The 24,639-nt window shown below is 48.2% G+C and overlaps 1 protein-coding gene across 1 annotated transcript in view; it reads left to right on the top strand.

The window, feature by feature from the left end:
• Positions 1-24,639, top strand: part of LOC311223473 (RNA-binding Raly-like protein) — a gene marked incomplete at both ends in the record, with an annotated part of 261,903 nt that overhangs the window by 171,507 nt on the left and 65,757 nt on the right. The window lies entirely within an intron of this gene.

Below are 24,639 nucleotides of genomic sequence, written 5' to 3'. Positions count from 1 at the left end.
TCATCTCCTCTCCTCTTCCTTCATCTCCTCTCATCTTCCTTCATCTCCTATCCTCTTCCACTCCTCTAATCTTCCTCTCTCCTTTAATCTTCCTTCATCTCCTCTCCTCTTCCTACATACCCTCTCCTCTTCCTTCATCTCCTTTCATCTCCTCTCCTCTTCCTTCATCTCCTCTCCTTTCCTCTCCTCTCCTCTTCCTTCATCTCCTCTCCTCTTCCTTCATCTCCTCTCCTCTTCCTTCATCTCCTCTCCTCTTCCTTCATCTCCTCTCATCTTCCTTCATCTCCTATCCTCTTCCACTCCTCTAATCTTCCTCTCCTCTCCTTTAATCTTCCTTCATCTCCTCTCCTCTTCCTTCATCTCCTCTCATATTCCTTCATCCCCTCTCCTCTTCCTTCATCTCCTTACCTCTCATCTCCTCTTCCTTCATCCCCTCTCATCTTCCTTCATCTCCTCTCCTCTTCCTTCATCCCCTCTCCTCTTCCTTCATCTCCTTACCTCTCATCTCCTCTTCCTTCATCTCCTCTCCTCTTCCATCATCTCCCCTCCTCTCATCCCCTCTCCTCTTCCTTCATCTCCTTACCTCTCATCTCCTCTTCCTTCATCTCCTCACCTCTCCTCATCTATCCTCTCCTCTCCCTTCATCTCCTCCCCTTTCCTCTTCCTTCATATCCTCCCCTCTGCTCTCCTCTCCTCTTCTCTCCTCTCGCCTCCTCTCATCTGCTCTGCTCTCCTCTCCTCTTCTCTCCTCTCTGCTCTCCTCTCCTCTCCTCTCCTCTTCTCTCCTCTCCTCTCCTCTCCTCTTCTCTCCTCTCCCCTCCTCTCCTCTCCTCTCCTCACCTCTCTTCCTCATTGTCTGTGTGTCACAGAGGGTCAAAGGAGGCTAAGACTTGTTGACTGATGCACATTCTCATCTCTTCTCTCCTCGACTCTCCTCTTTTTCATCTCTTGCACTCCTCCTTTCCTCTTCTCCTCCCCTTTTCCTATCCTTTCACCAGCTGTCTCTATGTCTGTCACACAGCTGTCAGTTATTCTGTCACTGCCAACAACACTGCTTGTTACCACTCATCAACCACAGGCCAACACACACAAACATACCCATGAATCAGAATCAGAAAGGTCTTTATTGCCAAGTATACTTTTCACATACAAGGAATTTGCTTTGGACATTATTGGTGCGACATTAGTGGACATAAATGAACAGACAGATAATACAATAAAGTGGTGGAGTGTACACAGAAGCACATACACACACAAACATACCCATGTACAAATAAGCACACACACAACAGTGGATTTGTGATGTGCGGAGGTCTTAGAGGATTTAGTGTAGATCTAAGCTACTCTGACCCGAGCTAAGTCTCTAATAATTAGGTGTCAGCCAAACTCCTCTACGTGAAACTACTTAATGTATTACAAGCCTAAGCTTTGCTCATGTTAGGTTTCGTTGGATCAGAAGCCGGATGTTCATGTCGGGTTTCATTGGATCAGAAGCTGGATATTCTGTTGGGTCAGGGATTTGGATGGCTAGTTTAATTTCCCCCTGTGTCTGCAGAGCTCTGTATGTCCCGGTTGGGACCAGGTCCAGTTCTTGCTCAGGTGGTTTTGGATTGCTGAGTTCTGTTGTGTTGGTACTATATTGTAATTGTTGTGGGACCTCACTCCCTCCATCGAGCGGACCAAAGGCTCATAAATACAACAGTCAGCACATCTGAATGAAAGAGTGCTATCAAATGTGTGAGCGTGCGCACACAGAGACACAATGCATGTGGACACACACACACGTATAGCTACACATGCACATCCAAACAAAGCATAAATAACAGCGGAGAATATTTTCATATGAATGATGTTAGGAAATCTCCTCTCTATCCTATCTCTCTGTCCGCCCAGACACACACACACACACACACACACACACACACACACACACACACACACACACACACACACACACACACACACACACACACACACACACACACACACACACACACACACACACACACACACACACACACACACACACACACACACACACACAAACCAGTGGTGTGCGGCTGTGAGTTTCCACGTGTCGTCTTCTCTCTGTTTGGTCTTTGTTTCGTCTGCTCTGCAGTTTTCTGTCTCTGCTCAGGAGAAAACACTCACAGCTGATTTTCAATTTGCTTTGAACACGGTGCATGATTATGCCCTATGTAGCTGGCTAGCTCCACTGACAGCTGTGTGTGTGTGTGTGTGTGTGTGTGTGTGTGTGTGTGTGTGTGTGTGTGTGTGTGTGTGTGTGTGTGTGTGTGTGTGTGTGTGTGTGTGTGTGTGTGTGTGTGTGTGTGTGTGTGCGCGTGTGTGTGTGTGTGTGTGTGTGTGTGTGTGTGTGTGCGTCCGTGCGTGCGTGCGTGCGTGTGCGCGTGTGCGCGTGCGTGCGTGTGTTTGTGTGTGTCTGTGCGGCCGTGTGTGTGTCTGTTTGTCTGTGTGTGTATGGGTGTGTTTGTATGTGTGTGTGTGTGTTTGTTTGCATGTGTGTTTGTGTGTGTCTGTTTGCATGCGTGTGTGTGTGTGTGGCGCTGTGTACAAATATTTGCTTGTGTTTATGCAGGGGTGTCTTCCTGTGTGAACACAAGTGAGAGTGCGACTCTTCACAGACAGGAGCTCGAGGCGAAGACACACCCTCTTTCCATATGTCCTAAACCCACACGTGCACGCCAGCACCTGCCCCCCCCCCCCCCCCCACATAGGGAACGACATGAGGACACTTCTCTCTAAGCCTCACACGTCCGCGGTCTCATTGTGTGGAGCCCGCGCTGCCAGCCTCCACCACTTCAAAGAGTGAGCGGCTGCAGCTCATTGTGTCTCCGTCTCTGCCAGGGTTCCTATAGAGAGAGAGAGAGACGCAAACTCCCTTTAAGTCTCCGGTCTCTGTGTCTCTCCACGCTGACAATACTCAAAGCCTCTCTAATCTCCCTCTCTTATGGTGGCCTAATATGCTTCATCTCTATGTGTGTGTGTGTGTGTGTGTGTGTGTGCGTGTGTGCGTGTGTGTGTGTGCGTGTGTGCGTGTGTGTGTGTGTGTGTGCGCGCGCGTGCGTGCGTGTGTGTGTGTGCATTCTTGTGCGTGTATGTGTGTGTATGTGTGTCTATAAATGTGTGTGTGTGTGTGTGTGTGTGTGTGTGTGTGTGTGTGTGTGTGTGTGTGTGTGTGTGTGTGTGTGTGTGTGTGTGTGTGTGTGTGTGTGTGTGTGTGCAGGGACCGAAACTAGAGAGCGCCACCCGCCATTGGCGCTCAGTTTTTACGTTTGGCGCCTCCCACTGAGAGGTCTGACCGCCGTGTGGCGGGCAATCAAATAGTCATGTGAAAACCGAAAATCATGATCCAATTCTTTAGCGGAGTTCTCACTCGCTGTCTCAGCACAGACATGCAGCGCACCGCGCACTGCTGCTGCTGCTGCTCCTACCCCTCCCCACCTGTTTCTGTATGCCTGCATGTAAACAGAGGCTATTGCCTCCGACAGTCACCACCGTGACGTTAGTCTAGTCAGTGTGGGACCTTCGTGAGATAACGTTAGCTACCGTTACAAAATGACCCAGTCAACTATTCACTTAGTTTAATACATGAGGCATTGTGTAACGTTATCCAGCCGGCTAGCTACTGATAGCTCCCGACATCAACAAATGCGCCTCCAGCAATAGTCCAGTGCATAATACCTCCGTTGGCTAGGTAGCTCACTAGTCACTACGAAATGTCGCAGTAAACTAACGCCATCCAGCAGTATACAGATAGCTCCTGACATCAATGTCCTACAACAACATGCGTATTCGAGTCCCTGGCTTACATCGCATGAGTGAGGGCTGCTGAATAGGGTCCAGCTGTAGCTCAGGAGAATCCTTTTGCATGCTGAATGTAGCGTTTAGGGTCCAGCTGCAGCGCCGGAGAATCCTTGCTGGAGCTGGAGGCCACTCGAGTATACACACAGACAGTGGAGCTGTTTGCAGACAGCTAGGTGGCGATGTCTCGCAGATAACACAATCACAAGTATGATTATATAATATATATATTTTATTAAAAAAAAATTATATAAAATAATAATACATTTTTTTTTTATCAAAAAAAAGTTGGCAGGTAAGAAATATGCTTGGCGGGTAGATTCTTCCCATCTACCCGCCACTGGCCGGTGAGTCAAAACGTTTATTTCGCTCCCTGTGTGTGTGTGTGTGTGTGTGTGTGTGTGTGTGTGTGTGTGTGTGTGTGTGTGTGTGTGTGTGTATACTTTGTCTTAAATACTAAGTATTTGAGACAAATAAAGTAAAAATAATAATAGAAATAAGAACAATAAAGCACAGGAATACAGGCGCTGGTATGATAACATTATGATGACGGCCCAAGGTCACTATCACCAGGGGGCAGGAGAACCACTCAGATCCAGTTGAAGTGGAGCGGGCAGAAGTGTGTAAGAGTGTGTGTGTGTGTGTGTGTGTGTGTGTGTGTGTGTGTGTGTGTGTGTGTGTGTGTGTGTGTGTGTGTGTGTGTGTGTGTGTGTGTGTGTGTGTGTGTGTGTGTGTGTGTGTGTGTGTGTGTGTGTGTGTGTGTGAGTTTCTGTGTGTGTGTGTGTGTGTATGTCTATACCTATGTGTGTGTGCACGTCTGCATTGTGTCTATACAGACATGCCAACCGTAAAGAATGTGATGCTCATTATATCTTGTCATTTGGAGACATGAGAATGTTTTCAGCTCAAATCTACATCGTCCTGGCTGAGTCTGGCTCCTCTAACGCCCCCGCCTGGCTGAGTCTGGCTCCTCTAACGCCCCCGCCTGGCTGAGTCTGGCTTCTCTAACGCCCCCGCCTGGCTGAGTCTGACTCCTCTAACACCCCCGCCTGGCTGAGTCTGGCTCCTCTAACGCCCCCGCCTGGCTGAGTCTGGCTCCTCTAACGCCCCCGCCTGGCTGAGTCTGGCTCCTCTAATGCCCCCGCCTGGCTGAGTCTGGCTCCTCTAACGCCCCCGCCTGGCTGAGTCTGGCTCTTCTAACGCCCCCGCCTGGCTGAGTCTGACTCCTCTAACGCCCCCGCCTGGCTGAGTCTGACTCCTCTAACGCCCCCGCCTGGCTGAGTCTGGCTCCTCTAACGCCCCCGCCTGGCTGAGTCTGGCTCCTCTAACGCCCCCGCCTGGCTGAGTCTGGCTCCTCTAACGCCCCCGCCTGGCTGAGTCTGGCTCCTCTAACGCCCCCGCCTGGCTGAGTCTGGCTCCTCTAACGGCCCCGCCTGGCTGAGTCTGGCTCCTCTAACGCCCCCGCCTGGCTGAGTCTGGCTCCTCTAACGCCCCCGCCTGGCTGAGTCTGGCTCCTCTAACGCCCCCGCCTGGCTGAGTCTGGCTCCTCTAACGCCCCCGCCTGGCTGAGTCTGGCTCCTCTAACGCCCCCGCCTGGCTGAGTCTGGCTCCTCTAACGCCCCCGCCTGGCTGAGTCTGACTCCTCTAACGCCCCCGCCTGGCTGAGTCTGGCTCCTCTAACGCCCCCGCCTGGCTGAGTCTGGCTCCTCTAACGCCCCCGCCTGGCTGAGTCTGGCTCCTCTAACGCCCCCGCCTGGCTGAGTCTGGCTCCTCTAACGCCCCCGCCTGGCTGAGTCTGGCTCCTCTAACGCCCCCGCCTGGCTGAGTCTGGCTCCTCTAACGCCCCCGCCTGGCTGAGTCTGGCTCCTCTAACGCCCCCGCCTGGCTGAGTCTGACTCCTCTAACGCCCCCGCCTGGCTGAGTCTGGCTCCTCTAACGCCCCCGCCTGGCTGAGTCTGGCTCCTCTAACGCCTCCGCCTGGCTGAGTCTGGCTTCTCTAACGCCCCCGCCTGGCTGAGTCTGGCTCCTCTAACGCCCCCGCCTGGCTGAGTCTGGCTCCTCTAACGCCCCCGCCTGGCTGAGTCTGGCTCTTCTAACGCCCCCGCCTGGCTGAGTCTGGCTCCTCTAACGCCCCCGCCTGGCTGAGTCTGGCTCCTCTAACGCCCCCGCCTGGCTGAGTCTGACTCCTCCGCCCCCACAATTTTTATTACAGCTTTTTTTGGAGCAATGGCTTCTGTACAGAGGTAAATATAATATAGGTGTGTGTGGATGTGGAGTTTTGCTGGTACAGAAGTATCACTGACCACCTCCATCACAGCTGTCTTCCATGTTTGTATTCACAAGAGTGACTCCCATGCAAAATTGGTAAACAGAGAGTTACAGTAGTCCAGCCTTGATTGAATAAAAACATGAACAGACATTTCTAGCTCTGCATGAGATAAAATGTGACCCTGACCAGCGATTGATGCCACATATCTCCATTTTCATTTTACAGATTTTTACAGATTGTGAAAGTACAGAATGTAAGCTTTCAAATGATGTGTCATACGTTGAAATCTGAGAATGTTTGAAGAAGGTGTGCTAATTTGAATCTTGTAAAACAGTCTTTTTTCTATCAAATTAAAGCAGAGAAAACTGCTCTCAAAAGGAGGCCAGATTTGAACACTTCTGCCGGTTTGGGTTGGGCGTGAACAATACAACCAGCCCAGTCACTCCCCTCACCTGAATATCATTAACATAATTAAGTGCTGTCACAGTAAATGCTGTCATGACTGTGGAAATAGTTGTTAAACAACTATAATCACAGTTACATAGTGGTGAGAGCACTAACTATAATCATAGTTACATGAGAGCACTAACTATAATCACAGTTAATTAAATCCGATGGATTGTAGGGGGATGTTTCCTCAAGGCGAAAGTTTATCAATAGTTTTTTATGGGTGTCGCTCTCCCACTCTCCCAACTCCAACTCGCCAACGAAAGCACTCGTCTTGATTCGTATGCACATTTTATTCCGCCCCCATGCAACAGCCATATTTAAACAAATAATTGTTATTATTAGAGATACTATAACTGTTCGCTTTTATAGTAAACATGTTCTTAAACATTCAAACTGTGATAACATGAAGAAATTATAATAATAATTATAAAAAAAAAATATATATAAGCTTTTATTGTGATTTGCCATCATTTCACTTCTGCGACTCGCCGGCAAAACCGCTGGGCACGGTCACAAATACCCCGGAGTTTAGCTATATTCCTGAGGTGGAAGAAACAGGTGCGGGTCAAGGATTTAACATGTTCATCAAGTTGCATAGACTGATCAAAGGTTACGCCAAGATCTTTAGTATTTGAATTAACATTTCCATTGAGCGGTCCCATACGATTTGTTACTCTAGTCTAGAGGCAATATTCTCCGCAGCTACTGTATAATTAATAATAATAATAATAATAACTTTATTTGTATAGCACTTTTCATACAGGGGTTGCAGTTCAAAGTGCTTCACAACAGTAAAAAATACAGGCATAAGCGAGCATAAAAAGATAGACAGGTAGCAAGGTATGGCAAATCACAGTGTTTCACATTAGGATCTAGCATCCCAATAGGCTCTCCGCTTACAGTTTTCAGTAACACAAATAGTAAAAATAGTTTAAAATTATTCAGTTTAAAAATAGTCAAAAAATTATAAAATAGAACGGACATAAAAAATACAGGCATGAGCGAGCATAGCAAGGTATGGCAAATCACAGTGTTTCACATTAGGATCTAGCATCCTAATAGGCTCTCTATTCAGTAATACAAATAATCACAGTGTTTCACATTTGGATCTAGCAAATAATAAAAATTGTTTAAAATGATTCAGTTTAAAAATAGTCATCAGTAAGAAGTAAAAAGTGCAATAACCGACACATGAATTAGAGTAGGCAGGGTAAGAATAGTGCAGGTAAATACAAGTTGTGTCAGGATATCCCTGATGTTGCCACTAGGTGGTAGCAGATATCTATCAGTGAAATGCCTGAGCAAAGAGATAGGTTTTAAGCTGTCTTTTAAAGATGTCTAGCGAGTTGGCTTCCCTGATGTTTTGGGGTAGTTTGTTCCATAGTTTTGGGGCATAGTTGATAAAGGCTGCATTACCGATCCTCTTTTGACTGCTTCTGGGAGCCTCTAGTAGTCCAGCAGCTGATGATCGCAGTGTTCTTGCTGGTGTGTAATTTATTAGAGTGTTGGCGATGTAGCTAGGTCCCTGTCCATTTAGAGCTTTGTATGTAAGGAGAAGGACCTTAAAGTCAATTCTAAATGTTACAGGAAGCCAGTGTAAAGCAGCTAAGACTGGACTATGTGCTCTCTCCTTTTGGTTCTAGTTAGCAGTCGGGCTGCAGAGTTTTGGATTAGCTGAAGTCTCTCTGTGGTTTTCTTAGGGAGACCTGTGAAAAGTGCATTACAGTAGTCTAACCGGCTAGATATGAATGCATGAATTAGCTTCTCAGCATCGTTCTGATTAATAAATGGTCGTACTTTTGCTATATTTCTGAGATGGAAGAACGATGTTTTCGTCACTTTGCTAATATGAGAATTGAAGTTCAGTTCTGAATCTATGAGAACCCCAAGACTAGTGACCTCAGATTTGATCCAAGGGGTTAGTCCCCCCAGGTTCTTTATTAATGTTTCTTTTTTAGTTTTGGAGCCGATAATTAGAATTTCAGTTTTGTTCTCGTTTAGTTTCAGGAAGTTCTTACTCATCCATTTATTTATTGCCAGTAAGCAGTCTGTAATGGAGCTAATCGCTGTATCATTTGGTTCAGCAGATATGTACAGTTGTGTATCATCCGCATAGCTATGGAAATCTACATTATGTTCTCTGATGATATCACCCAGCGGTAACATGTAAAGGGAGAAGAGTAAAGGACCTAAGCAACTCCCTTGTGCAACTCCATAGTTGTTGTCGTATATGTTTTAAACCAGCCCAGCACATGTTCTGAGAAACCGACATGGTTTTCAAGACGATCGATTAGAATATCGTGATCGATTGTATCAAATGCTGCACTGAGATCTAACAGGATAAGGATGGAGATCTTATTCTCGTCAGAGTTTAGTCTGAGGTCACTGATTCTTTTGGTGAGGGCAGTTTCAGTGCTATGATATTTTCTGAATCCTGACTGAAATTCTTCTAAGATGTTGTTTTCTTCAAGAAAGGAATTTATTTGAACTGAAACTATCTTTTCAAGTACTTTACTAATGAATGGTAGGTTGGATATTGGACGATAATTTGCCATTTCATTACTATCCAAGTTAGGTTTTTTTAGTAATGGCTTTACAACTGCTGTTTTAAAGGCATCTGGGAAAATACCAGTCCTAAGGGAAGTGTTTATGATATCTAGCACAGGGCTTGAAACACTATTAAATACCCGTTTTAAGAAAGCTGTAGGTATAGGGTCAATGTCTGAGGTGGAGGTGTTACATTCTGAGACAGTTTTGCAGAGTACATCTAATGTGATGCATGTGAAACTTCTCATGGTTACATTGCGCGGTTTGCCGCAATCAGCTTTATTTCCATCATGAGTAATGCTGGCCCTGATCAAGGTTATTTTGTTGTTAAAGAATAGTGCAAGTTCTTCACACTTAACCGTTGATGACTGAGGAGGTGTATGGGCAGTGTTGAGTAGTACATTAATAGTGGAAAAAAGGATTCTGGAGTTTCCAGCATTTTCTGGAATGATTTTAGAGAAGTAATCTTTCCTTGCTAAGCGGATGGTTTTATTATAAGCAGTTAAAGCATCTTTGTATATATCACAGCATATGGTGGTTTTTGTTTTTCTCCATTTTCGCTCCGCTGCACGACATTTCCTTTTTTCTTTGTTGACAGCATTATAGTTCAACCAGGGCGAGGCTCTAGTTTTCTTCTTTTTCGTTTTTAATGGGGCGACAGAATTTAATATAGATGACATTGCATCATTGAGATTTTCTATCATTTCATTTAGAGAGCTGTCATGATTGTGTGGTTCATGTAGTCTGATAAGATCAATGAACTTTGATTCAGCTTTGTCGTTTAGGAGCCTCTTTTTAACTATGATTTCTTTTTTTGTTTTAGTAAGGGTTATTTGAGTATCAAAAAATATACAGTGATGGTCGGAGAGAGGTAATTCAGTTATTGAGATATTTGTTATGCTTAGCCCAGTTGTTGTTATAACTAAGTCTAGTGTATTCCCAAGCCTGTGAGTTGCATTTGTTATATGCTGTATTAGGTCAAAGCTATCCAGTAGATTTTTTAGTTCTATAGTTTTGGAGTCTGTTTCCTTATTAAAATGGATGTTCAAGTCTCCATTTAGGATCACCTTATCATATCCGGTAACACATAGTGAGATCAGTTCAGAGAGCTCCTGTATAAATATTGGTGAGTGTCTAGGTGTAACGGGGAAGCCTGTGGGTATGTCCACAGTCACGGAAACAGGTGTGTTGACGAGTGACTGTGGCAGTGCGGGCTGGTAAATTAAACTCACTTCCTCATAACAGGGTTAACAGATGCATAGGTACGGTAGTTAGGAGTGAATTCACTTCTTAGTGCAGCGGCCTGTGTCGTCGCCCGCGGACGCGGGAGCCCCCTGTTCGACTCCCCCTCGGGACATTCTCATTTAACATCAAACACAACGCAGACCCAATATGATCCGTCACATAGGCGGGCGGTATATTGTGACAATAATAGTTGATTCTGTTTTTAGTTCAATGGCAAGATATTCCATTGACATGAACTCGCCTAGTTCTGTGATTCTAAACAAGAGTTCTGTATCGTATGGCTCTCGCTCGGCATCGCTCTCTGCACTATCTCGCATATGTGCACGCGCACTGAATAAAGACCACAAATGTACCTTTAATCCCAATATTCGTCTGACCACACCCCTATCAGCTTACCCATATAAGCAGGGGTGGGGCCACCCACTCGCCTCCTTCTCGCTTTCACCACAAGGAAGAAGTGCCTCAGTAGATCCCCACACTTGACACCATGATGGAAAGGATTAGGAGCAGCTTTGGGAAACAAGGATACGTTGACATCATATCTTTATTTTCTCTCTCACTATTTTCGAGAAAATACGGCGATATTGTCTTCGTACTGGAGTGTCTGGAAGATGATGATCATTCTAAAAACCCTCCACCGGTTTTCGTATTGGGAGCACGCCGCTGCATGCTTCTCAACTGCAGTTCCTTGCTGTGTTTGTTGGGGTGAAACCTGTCAGGCCACAGCTGAACTGTCGGACACGCCGCTGTTGTGAGAAGCGGTGGGTTTCAGGTTGGGTGAGTACTGTTGCTGGCGGGCTTCACTTGTCTGTTAGTGCTATGGGGGCTACTTGACAATGTTTATGGAAACCGGCCCCAGGCTAGGGTCCTTTGTTCAGCCACCTAGGCGACAGAAGGCCTTGGTCTGAAGACCATTGTAGTTTTAACTAGTGGGCCGCGACCATTAACACTGGTGATCCCTGTGTGTTCTGGACGAGTGGATTCTCTCTGTCACCGTGTAGCCCCTTCTTTCATATCCAAATGAGAGTATTCCTTCACGAGGGGATATGTGCATGGATGTGCGATAGCGGCAGATCCATGTTCAAGTCAGCTACACAGGCCAGTTTGGTATTGTGCTGATTCCGTCGGGTGTTGGTAAAATCACCGTTGTAAAGCAGTGTTGACATCTTGTTTCTTTTTTCTCTTAAAAAGTGAGGAGAGGTTCAGAACGGCGGCCTGTCTGGGTGAGTGTTATGTCATTGTATACATGTTCAGGTGATAGCTTAGCTTACGGTTAGCCAGTCAGCTGTTGGCTGCTGCGTTAGCCTGCTGGGATCGCTGCATGGCCTGCTTAGGTTGGGCCTACTGTTAGCCAGTCAGCTGTTAGCTGCGGTGCTAGCATGTCGTGATCACTAGGTAACGTTAGCTTGCTGCTATAGGCCATGGCCTGGCGCGGGGTAGCTTTAGCTTCTCGCGCGCCGCCGTGAGCTCGCTTCTGGTCGCGTGCGCCGTTAGCTCGGCGTCTCGCGAGCAGGGGCAGTAGCGCCCGAACGGTTGGAGCGGCCGTTAGCTTGATGCTATTCTGTTGAACGTGCTTTGATTTTAACATGTTTTACACTCTTGACTACGACGTCATCCTTGACAGGGGATGTTTCGTCGACGCTGCCCAGTTCGAACAACACAGGAGCGGCTGTGTTCCTACGGTGTCTGTGACTGCACTTTGCTGATCTACGTTCCGGGTAGGACCAGGTTTGACCAGACCTTATAACACGTCTTCTGGTTTTACTTTTCTAAATGTTTTGTGAATAACGATGTTTTCCCAAACGTGTGTTGCTGCAATGCATTTAGGATACGACGCGAGTTGTGTGTACTGTTTTTGTCACTGGCAGTTAGCTTCTCCGTGCAAATCGGGTTGTTGTTACAGATGTGAAAATGATCTGGTTGTTGTGTGAGAAACATCATGGTGTTTATATGTACCGTGTACTCACAACTAAGGTAACTAACCTATGAAGCTATGCTTGGTGACAAGTGAGTAAAAGAATGTTCTTTTCTCAGCCTGTGATGACAATGAACAGTGTGTTCACATATTAACAGGTTTTCCTGTTTTAACTGGCCGTATTGAGGGTAAAATAAGAGGATTGTGTTTCCCCCGGTTCCCTGGGGACTTTTTCATCCTCCTATCAGACATGTTGTGCACTATTTGTGTCTTTTGTGTGGTAGGGATGCGATGTAACCCTTAGCTTGATTGCTGAGGTTGTGCTAAAACAGCTGGAGAAACTTTATTTTCCTAAAAGAAAAGATGGTTTGGTCGCTGTCGTGTGTGCTTAGCAAGGCCTGTGGCCGATACTAATCGAGAATTATGTATTCTCTCATTGTGAAAAACGGCGTTCCTCTGTTGAGTGTTTTTGCCATTTTTTGTAGGTGATGATGGGTTGTGTGTGTCATGTGACCTACAACTGGGTTGGACTGGCCACAAAAGCACATGTGTATGTTGGACCGGGGCTCTTAGAGCCCTCTCTATTCTGTGTTTTTTCCTTAGTAAAAATCAGATAGCAGGTTAGCTCATGCGCTGTGTGGAGCTGTCAAACGCTTCATAGAGCTGACTATGACTGTGTCATATTCTCTTTTTGTCATTACATCGTATCATGGGTATGGGGTCGTAAAGGGGTGAACTGGTAACCTTTCCTCTCCCCCTTGTTTCTGTCGGTCAGGGGTACACCCCCTGTCCTTCAAGGTTCCCGTCACGTGGCGGTTCGGCACGTTACGGGGGGGGGGGGAGGGAGTTTCCTGGTCCCACGGCCTGGTATATTGGGCGTGTGCACCGCAGGAATTCCCCCGCCATAGAGTACGTCACCGTGCACGTCTCTGTTGGTAGGACTTCCGTGTGCTGTTCAGGTCCATGTGATGGATCTGTTTCAGGGGGGTGGTCAGGGCTCCTCCTCACCAAGCGCCTATTCGGGCCTTCTGTGAGTTCGGACTCCTTCTTCCATGTGAGGGAGCCTCCATCAGAGTACAGGGCCTTCCTCCTCAGATTGTCAAAGTGAGTGGACCCTCTAGAAGGTGTCCTATTCTATTGTATATGTATTCGATTCAATTCGATTGTTGAGTGTGTATGGGTTCAGTGCCTCTTCCCCGGAGAGCCCTAAAACCAATTTTTTACATGGCTCAAGGTGCAATATATTCTTTTCAATCTGTACAGCTCGCGTGGGAAGTCTCTCTGGGGATCCCCGTCTCCTTCCTATGGGAGGGTGGTGGGATGTAAAAATGTGAAAATTTTTTACCCCTGGCTGTGTAGACTGGGATACATACTGTTGATGCTTCCTTCTTTTCTATTCAAAAAGTGTTGGAGTTAGGAAGTGTCACACCCCTCTTGTCGTTCCCCTGGGCGCCTTGGGGATTCAATGACAGGTCTAAATAGCCTGTTCATTGATGGGGGTGTGTCCCGACGCACGTATAGTGCTAGCTCGCTGTAAACAGGCGACTGACTGGCACGCCTTGGTTGCTTGTGGTTGAAACAGCGTTTTTATAAAGCAACTGAGATGGGGGTTTTTCCTCTTCCGATGACCAAATCCCACGACCTGGGTTGGTTTTTCGACGGATTCTCGTTCATGTCTGGAAGATGATGACGGAATGGATCTGAACATATGTAGAGGGGTCTCACGCCCTTGGGGTGGGCCACCAGGCGCGGTTCGGCCGAACGTCTGGGTGGCGCCTTCTTTTCATGTTAAGATCGACACGCATATCTGCCCTTTCTCCTGGAGTAGGCATGTCGGCGTGGTTAGGGCACGGGACTGGTTCTGGTCACGCTGGTCCGGATCAGTTGAACCCGTTGTCCGCCGGGGATGCAGATCTGCTGTTCTGGTACCCTGAGGGACTTGGGCTTTTTTCAGGGGGGAAAATGCCAGGTTGGTCCGGGTGTCACAGGGTTAAGCGCTATGGAGACCCTGGTTGGGTACGTTTTTACTCAGCACTGTCGTAATGGCTTACGGCCATGCCATTCTGTACACGCTCGATCTCGTCGGATCTCGGCCGCTACACAGGTTGGTCCTGGTTAGTACTTGGTTGGGAGACCGCCTGGGAATACCAAGTACGGTGTGCTTAGGGGCTGGTTCTCCATTCTTTTTCGCTCCTCTCTCACGCATGGCGAAGAGGGGCCTGTGGGGGTGGTTTTTGACCTCCTCTGGTGACCCTGTGCTTCCCGTACCGCCAGGCCCGGTCCGAAGTAATGTTTCGTCGACCCGTAGGCCTGGGTTAACCCTTTTTTGGAAACTGAAACACTTGTACTGCGGTATAGCCGGTGTATATCCGCAGGTGTGTTTTGGAGTTTTTTCTTGAGGGGTTATAGGAACAACCACCGCATTGGGTAACACCAAGGTGGTTGATTCCCTGGTGTGTTGGTGCAGTGTCAACTCCCGGGTTCACCGGTTGAGGGTGCCCCTGCACGTTCATGACGTCTGCCAATCGTGTCAGCCTTCTCTGCCTCGACCCCTCTGGGTGGGGGTTTTTAAATGGAGGCTTGGTCATGCAACACCGCCAGCTTACGCTCCTTCCGCCGGGGCGGCTGTGTTCAGCTGTCCCCTCTGGCGCCTGTCTCGTCCGCAGTCTCCAGGCTAGGGTTAATAGCCTGTTGCCTGGTTTTTCCCCGGTGCGCTGCCTGCTTCCGTTGGTTAACCTTTTTTGTGTGCTTACGGCCATGCTGACTGCCTGTTGCGGGGTCAGTGTGCCAGGCGGTGTACTGTTGGGGGGACGGGGCCCGCTCGGCTGAGGGGCCTTTGTCCGAATACGCTGGCGATGTGGGGGGCAGGGCACTACGTGCCCACCTGGTGGGGTCTTGATGCTGGCATCATGGACTTCTCCGGGCCCCCATTCCGGGGAGTCCAGTCCTTTTGGTGGGTCTGGGTCTTCCTTCGCGCTCCGCTGCTACGGCCTTGCCACGGGGTTGGGTTTGCCCTTGACCCCGTGATTCTGGGGGCAGTAACGAGGTTGTTCCTCCGTTCGTTCCCGGGTGGCATGCGGGTTGTGCGTGTGTGTAGTCATGGGGTCAAGCCACGGTCTGCTCACCCTGTGCGTTGGGTTGCTTGAGTGCCTCTTCGCACGGTCGGGTCCGTCGCACTCCCGTGAGGCCTCTAATAGGGGGGGTGCCCTCCATTAGGGTGGGTCGGGGGCGCTCGGCCCTCCCTGTTCTGATGGTTGTGGGGGGCTGTCAGCGGGGTGTATTTGTCGGCCGTTGGCTCTCGCTCGGCCTCCCTTGTGCAGAGAGCGATGCCGAGCGAGAGCCATACGATACAGAACGTTAGGTTATGACTATAACCAAGTTCTGTTAGTATGGCGACGCTCGGCATCCGACGCCGCTGCAGCCTTTGACCTCGCCTTGTGGCGAAAGCTTGGGAAGGAGGCGAGTGGGTGGCCCCACCCCTGCTTATATGGGTAAGCTGATAGGGGTGTGGTCAGACGAATATTAGGATTAAAGGTACATTTGTGGTCTTTATTCAGTGCGCGTGCACATATGCGAGATAGTGCAAAGAGCGATGCCGAGCGTCGCCATACTAACAGAACTTGGTTATAGTCATAACCTAACGTTTTGAGGAGAAGATTGCTGCAACTCCTCCGCCCCTTTTATTTGTTCTGGGTATTTGAAAAAAGTTATAGTCTGGTGGACAAGCTTCTATCATTATTGATGTAGCTGTGTCATTATTTAGCCATGTCTCTACTAGGCAGATGCAATCTAAGTTATTTTCTTTAATCAGATCATTTACTAAGAATGTTTTATTATTCAGTGATCTGACATTTAGGAAAGCTAATTTTATTTGTTGGACTTCTTTAGAGGAGGTCTGCTTTGGCTTGACCTTGATGGCCCTGAGGTTAATAGCAGGTAAACGCATTGATGGCGTATATTTTTTTTCACCATGCCATTGGCTGGTTATGATTACCGGTATGTTTTGAGAGATGGCATGGCAATTGTGCTATACTGCACCGTACTGACTGTACTGTGCTTTCGGGGACATTTGATCAGACGAGATGGCCTTGTGTGATATGGGGGGGGGGGCCTTGTGTTGCTGCTGCAATTTGTGGTGAGATTGTGTCCTTCGTGATTATCTCTCGTGCTGGTATGAGTTTAATATTCTTGGAGGCCATTAAGGCATGACGCATGTTTGCTGATAGGAGCTTTGAACCTAAGCGATTTGGGAAGAAGCCATTTCTTTGAAAACGTTCTGGGTTATTCCAGAAAACATTGAAGTTGTCAATGAATTTCAGGCCGTGTACAAGACATGCAGCCCCTAACCATGAATTAAAATTTAGGAGTCGACTGAAGGCTTCTTGTCCTCTGCGAAAGCATGCAATTGGTCCACTGATGGACACATCAGTGTCTATGTACACAGACTGATGTTTGTCTAGTGTGTTCATTAAACGTGTGAAATCGTCTTTCAAAGTCTCTGTGCCAGTCTTCTTTCGCAGGATGTCAAACGATCCAGAGTGAATGACAATTTTTGTTATGCCCGGTCTGATTAGTGTTGGAAGTATTTCGGCCAGCTCTTTCACAGATGTATTGTCTAGACAGATATTTTCTGTGTTTGCCATCTCCACATACCTTGTTGTGGAATCTCCAATCAGTATGCAGTCTATTTTCTGTGTAAAGTTAGCATTTTTCTTTCCAACAGTTTTGGGGCCGTTTGTTTTTGGGCTAGGCCTAGTCTGCCGGTTCTTACCACAGTCCTGTGGCCTTGGTGAAGCCTCGTTAGCCTTCTCAATAGCCGGCATGTTAATTAAGACTTCAGTCTTTGCTGCATTAAGTTGGAGGAAGCTACTCGACATCCATTCCTCTATGGCAGACAGACACTCCTGCAGGATGATAATTTTCTCAATGTTGTAACCTGTTCCCCCCCACAGGGTTGGTACCGACCCCTTTTGACATTATGATCATATAGGCATATTTTTATGAGTGATGGAAATAATTTGCGATTTTAAAATCAACCGTTTTCAAGTATTAACATCACTAACATGTCACAAAAGCATGTAGAATGTAAAACGTTAGGTTGGCAATAGGTTAGCAATAGGTTAAAAGTGTCATAATATGGTTTTACCTTCTCGTTTTGGAGAACTATAATCCGAGCCGGCGACCATTCTTTTGCGGCCATTTTGTCGAGGGCATTCATAGCTGTGGATCAGCGTTGAAATTCTTCCGAACTACATTTCCCTTCAAGTTTTATGGGGGTTCAAAGTTCAGAGTTGAATTATGAATATGGCAATAAATATAATAATTTGCGATAATAAGCCACAAAAGGTAACGATTTGACAAATATTGAAACGCAGTTAGTTTCTCCTCCCTATTGTTAGCATGTAGGAACAATTAGATCTGAAATTAGTTTCAAAATGGTTGCACTGTGAGAAAAATAAAAAAAAACGACAGTAAATTACAGTACAATAACATCATCTGTTATTATGCACGCCTGGTGATACTAAATCCAAATTGAACTCGGGCATTGGAAAGATACTATATGTATATATATATAAATGTGCGAATTGGCTATAATAAGGTAATGTATAAGTGTTACAAAGGATCAGATTAAAACCGAATATATATATTTATTGATTGATATATATTGCATAATATTTGTATATCGTTTGATATCCCTTGTATATTCCTTGTACATATACACGGAATATCCCTTTAGCCTAGTACAGACCATAATATTTCATTCTCCTATTGGACAGCGGTCCACAGGCGCCAAGGCCATGCCTCCAGAGTCAGGTTCAAAGCCACCGTCAAGACATGTCTGAACATGCCCGGCCTTGCCCAAGAATACGAGACAGAAATGAGGTTGGCACTAGATTGTTCGCTGTGCATATAAATATGGCGCAGGTGAATACAGAAGTATGTTACCCAATAAGTTGAAGCCTCACCCACGATACTCCGTGCGGTGAAGTATGGCCTGTTTGGCCCCAAATAAGAGCATTGAGACCGCGTGCGAATTAATAACTGAATTGTCAGAGTTTGGCGCTATACCGTCGAGTGCGACATATTTCTATTAAGTCAGTAATAGTCTATTTGTGTATAGTGTATCGTGCGGCTAAAGTTCTACAGTGACCAGCATCACCAACGCTTCCTCGTATCAGCTAGAGAGCTTATCCAGGCTGGGCTGCTTTCATGGCGCTTTCACCCGAGGAGCCCTAGACGAGAACCGTGTGGACATGTACACTGGATTAATCTACCCGACGACTACATAGCCCTTTGCGGCTGGATTATATTTGCTTTTGGTCCTGTGATTAATGGAGCGGAGAATCGCCGACGCCTACACGTGTGTGGGATTTACCCTGTGAGGAGCCACGTCGAGTCTGCGCCTCAGAGAGCCTGAGGCAGGCTAGCTTTCTTCCCTGTGGATCTACAGGCTACGGAGAACAGCTGTATTCGTCTGTGGATCAAGATCTTATTGCACCGTCTCCCGTACTCGGAGTCTCCTTATCATCGTTGACCCAGGCTCTACTACCGACAGATCCTCTACCCCTGCTGGCTTACAACCGGGGGGACCCTTCCAGTATCTCCCGCTATATATTACTAGTGTACCATAGATATAATTCCCTAAGATTCAGGTTGTATAATTACCTCCTGCGTAACCAGAGAATGGACATTCATTATTGATTTGCCTACGCACATTCCTTTGCCTTATAAGCGCATCCAAAGTAAAATAGAGAAGTATATTATGTACCTTTTGCTGCAATAAATACTTAATTACAACTTTGTGTGGAACCGATTCATTGTGGGAAGTGTTCATCATATTTATATATCATGTACTGTATGGCCAATAATTAAAGTACATAAGACGGTAGTGGTTTAATGATACCATACTTATCAATACAGTCAGGGAATTGTACCCCTCAGTTACAATTGGTCCTTCGAGCCGGAGGGTAACTAGTGTAATATTAATATAGTGGTATTAATATTGACATGGCCAATGATGAACACTCCACAAAACGGTTCTCCTAAAGTAGATCGCCCGCAGCGTAGACGGCAGACACCTCAGTACTTAGAGGATTACGTTGCCAATATACTACCTAGCTTTCTACAGACGGTAAACGCGGAAAAAGTAGATAGTAAAATTATGTCCGACCCTATCGACCAGGCTACCCCGCCAATAGAGGCCCTAGTGGGTTCTAACGTAACTGACCAAGCTCACGGTAGGGACCAGGAGGGACCCGACATGACTTTACCCCCCGCCAAGACCGAAGAAGTAGTCCCCGGAGAGCTCCAGGATAAAGACAGCCCTCCAGGTATGGAACTCGACCCGCTACAAGAAGAGGCGAGCACCCCGGAGATGGATCTCCAGGACTCGCCACAGGAGAACAGATCTCCAACGAGTACTGCCAGGAGCGGATCACCTCAACCAGCGTCTTCCCCCAGCGAGGCGGACAAGATGCTGGCACAGGCATTCCTCGCCAGCCTGGCAGCCTCAACAGAGCGCGATCGACTCCAAGCACAGACGCTTAGTGAGCGCAAACATTCTTCCATGGAAAGAGAACGCCTTCAAGCGCAGCAACGGAGCGACGAAGATCGTATACGCCTAGAGATTAGACGCCTTCAGACGGAAGAGAATATGGTAAGGGACCGGGCCGAAGCCCAGCGCGCCGCCGCCGAAGCCCAGCGCGCCGCTGCCGGTGCCCAAAGAGAAGCAGAGCGCGACCTCGCTCTCACCAAGCGCGAAGCCGAGCGCGACCCATTACAAGCGCAGATAATGGAGCAGCTGATCACCAGGGCAACACCCCCTCCCTCCGCACGGGGTTCCAGGGCCTCGTCAAGACAAGGGTCAAGGGCACCCTCCCCTACCCGATCAAGCGACCCTGAGCCCGACCACCAGAGAGAGCCTATACCCCCCTCCGAACCCCTTCCCCGACCGGTCCAAGTGAGACCCAGCTACAAGGAAGAAACGGTCTACACCGCGGAGAGGCTAAATAGACGACTACAGGATCTAGAGGACCTGCCAGAGGAAGAAGAAGAGGGAGAGGAGGAGAGTCAAGCCCGACAGCAGCACAGTACTCCACAGGACCAGGAGGTCCAGTACGCGTGTACCTGTTCCGCAACAGTAAGTGACTTCCGGGGTAGGCCTGATTGGCCCCGACAGGCACGTGACGCGGCAAACTCAGGACGCGCAACGAGGCTGCTGAGAGCTGTCGCGCGGAAATAGGCTGTCTATTGCCATTCTCTAACACAAACTCTAACCTTAACCAGCTCCTTAACAGCGCCTAAACTTAACCGTTCTAACCTTAACCAACTCCGAAACAATGCCTAACCTTAACCTTAACCATGCCTAACCTTAACCATAGAAAGAATATTGCCATTCTCTAAGACAAACTCTAACCTTAACCAGCTCCTTAACAGCGCCTAAACTTAACCGTTCTAACCTTAACCAACTCCGAAACAATGCCTAACCTTAACCTTAACCTTAACCATGCCTAACCTTAACCGGCGAAAGAATACACGTTAAAAAAAAAATCACGTTAAAAAAAATATATTTGATGGGATTCGAACTCACCAACAACGGACCGCAGGATCGCAGGACCGCTGCTCTGCCAGGTGAGCTATAGCGCCGAATGAGAGTCATGGCGTATTTGGACGGTTACGTAATTCCGTAAGCTCTGCCGCTCGGCTCCGCGGAGCGTGCCGCGCGGCAGAGAAAGTTGCGCGTCACGTGCCTGTCGGGGCCAATCAGGCCTACCCCGGAAGTCACTTACTGTTGCGGAACAGTTACACGCGTCCAGTACAGCCCAGGCTCTACCCCCGCGGCTCTGCGCTACAGACCCCCGACTCAATTCACGGGTGAGCTTGACGCACGACCAGCCCCGAGGAACAGCACCTGGATACGCGGGCCATGATACCCAGCAGGTACCAGCCCACCAAGAGGCGTAAGAGGAGACTCGCCTAGGAGGCCTCTCTTCCAACGCTCACCGATGTGCCAGCCATCCATGGCATCATACATTGGCACACCGACGTTTCCGGACTTCACACACGAGAACAGAGCACAGTACACGGAGCTACGAATGTGCTTAGAGACAATGATGTCCGATGTAGCTGATGAACCGTACAAGTATGCTATCCTACTGAAGCACCTCAAGGTGCCCCGAGCGCACAATATAGCGCTGGCCTATGCCACCTCTACTACCCCATACACAGCGGCTCTAGCAGCACTCGACCAAAGATATGGACGCATATGGGACTACGTAATACAAGAGATAAGGCATATTTACCGCCTACCCCCAGCCACAGACAATCGCTCACTAGATGACCTGTCTATCAAGGTACAATCCCTGGTAGGGATGCTGGGGGCGCAAAGAGAAAAGGGTATGCACGAACTGTACGCAAACTCTAATGTCGAGAGGATTTTAGAGAAGCTTCCGCCCGCCCGACAAGAGCGCTTCAGGCGGCAAAGAGACCACCGTGATCCTAACGGTCCCGAGCCATCCCTCCTAGACCTAGCCGACTTCCTGGCGAGAGAAGTCAACAGCCTACGGTTGGATACGTTCATGCGGAGCACACCAAGCTCCAGAGAGGGACCTAGGAGAGCAAACGATGGCCGCAGATTGGTGACCGTCATGCACCAATCAGAATCAGTACCGAGCAGCAAGAACCACAGTACCCCCTCGATGAAAGAGAAGTGGAAGATGGTGTGCCCGTACTGCGAAAAGGAACACTGGTTGTCACAATGTGACACGTTCAAGAAGATGACCGCCGACGAGGTGAGTCAATGGATAAAGTCCAACCGAAGCTGTTACCGATGTGCGCGCAGTCACATGGCAGCCGATTGCCGCTTAAAGAAGAGGTGTAGTCGGTGTGACGGAGCCCACCTAGATGTCCTACACGACAGTAACAGAAGAAAGCCTGCACCCTCAAGCAGCACAAAGGCAAGTGTTATGTACATTGACCCCGCCAGCAGCGGGGGCGCCCGGGTGCTCTTAAAGGTGGTCCGTGTAACATTGAGTTACCAAGATAAGGTCATGGACACTTACGCCGTCCTTGACGACGGGTCAGAGAAGACCCTTCTCCTCGCGTCCGCTGCGGCCCAGCTGGGGCTGCGGGGGAGCGAAAACCAGATGACGATTCGGACAATAAGAAGAGATCTAAAGACGATAAAGGGCGAGAATGTCTCCTTCACTATCGCAGCAAGCGGGCAGCCAGAGAGACGTATAGGATTACTAACGCTTTGTACGCATGTACAATAGAGAGCATCCTGACCGGCAACATCACCTCCTGGTTTGGGAATAGCACTGCACAAGACCGTAGCAGACTACAAAGAGTGACACGTTCAGCCGAACGCACAATTAGAGGGGGGCTTCCCACCCTCCAGAACATTTACAACAAGCGGTGCAAGGGGAAGGCTAAGAGAATTATTAAGGACTCGAGCCACCCGAACAACTGCCTCTTTGAACTGCTGCCGTCAGGCAAGCGATACCGGAGTCTTATGGCGAGCACAGAAAGACTCAGAAGGAGCTTCTATCCCCAGGCCATCAGGCTGCTAAACGAACAATAATCGCTAAAAGAACAATAATCACTATGCAACAACCATCAAATGCACACAGCACACACACCCACACGCACACACTCACTCAAACAAACAACACACTGCAGCACCCACTCTCCACACTTTAGATCACACAAACACACTTACACTTTATATTTATTGATAAAGGATTTGCACTACAACTCGTACACCTACTGTGAATTGTACCTAAACTGCACCTCGTCCATTTATGCCTTGCACTATATAGTATTGTATATTAGTACACTGCACAGTATTGTATATTGTATGGTAACTACGTCTACGAACATTGTACATATGTCTAAACTGAACACTGTGACCTCTTTTTTTACTTCTAATTTTTACTATGTTTTTATTTCATACTTATCTTGTCATGCACAGTCTCTGGAGCGCAACAGTAAGAAGCATTTTGTACAAAAGTATTCTGTACTTCTGTATGACAACTATTAAAGAAACTTGAAACTTGAAACTTGAAACTTCACCAGCCAAGAAATAGGCCTGTCGCAGTACACCTACCCCATCGCCAAGCTGATGGATAAATATGTGCACCTGCGTCAACTACCTATACCGCTCATAGACGGTGCCACCCCGACCCTGCTGATAGGCTCCGACCATGCAGACCTCATCGTCCCGATAGACCGGGTCCACACAGGGCCCAGAGGCTGTCCTGCAGCAGTCGAGACCCGCCTAGGATGGACATTACAAGGCCCCCTCGCTAAGTCTCTTAACCGAACAGCAGCCACTAACTGCCTCCACTCCAGAGTGACAGAAGAAGACACCACCCTCCTACAGCATGTCGAGAGGCTATGGACACTAGAGACAATGCCCTTTAAGAACGAAAAGAAAGACATTCGTTCCAAGGAAGACATTTACGCTATAGCCCTCCTCGAGCAGGGGACAAAGAGAGTCAAAGTCAACGGAGTGATGAGATACGCAACTCCACTCCTGAGGCGAGAGGGTATGCCTACCTTCCACGCCCCAAAAGAAGCGACGGAGCGGTATCTATTGAACACAGAGCGGCGCCTAGCCAGAGACCCCGCTCAAGAGACTGTGTACCGCGCTGAGATTAACAAGCTAATCACAGCGGGACACATAAAGAAAATTGACATTAAAGAGGCCGATCAGACGACCGAATCATGGTACATGCCGCACCACAAAGTCCACCACAACGGCAAGGATCGTATTGTGTTCAACTGCAGCTACCAGATCGGATCACAAAATCTGAATAAAGAGCTCTTGCCCGGCCCAACACTCGGCCCCTCTCTACTAGGCGTGTTACTACGTTTCCGCCAAGACAAGGTGGCCATCAGCGGCGACATCAAAGGGATGTTCCTGCAGGTGAGACTAGTGGAGGAGGACAAGCCCCTGCTGCGGTTCCTATGGAGAGAGAGGATCGGGGATGAGCAACCAGCCATCTATCAATGGGAAGTCCTCCCTTTCGGAACCACATGCAGCCCATGCTGTGCTACGTTTGCACTGCAAAAGCACGTCGCAGAGGATCCAGCAGCTGATGAAGAGGTCCGACAAAGTGTAGGAAATAGTTTCTACGTGGACAACTGTCTGCAAAGCGTCTCGACGCCAGAAGAAGCCGAGGCCCTTCTACTCAAGCTCCGCGCCTCCCTGATCAAAGGCGGCTTTGATCTCAGGCAGTGGGCCAGCAGCGACCCGCAAGTATTGCGCAGCCTCTCCCCCGAGGACAGGGCAGCAAGCAGCGAGACCTGGATGGCGACCATCCCAGGAGAAGCCCAAGAAATGACATTAGGACTAGTCTGGCGCTTCAAAACAGACTCGCTCCATTAT

The sequence above is a fragment of the Notolepis coatsorum genome (genome assembly GCF_963971535.1).
Source record: "Notolepis coatsorum genome assembly, chromosome: 2".
Classification (NCBI taxonomy): domain Eukaryota; kingdom Metazoa; phylum Chordata; class Actinopteri; order Aulopiformes; family Paralepididae; genus Notolepis; species Notolepis coatsorum.
The sequence above is the reverse complement of the archived record's forward strand: the minus strand, read 5'-3'. Positions and strand labels throughout refer to the sequence as shown.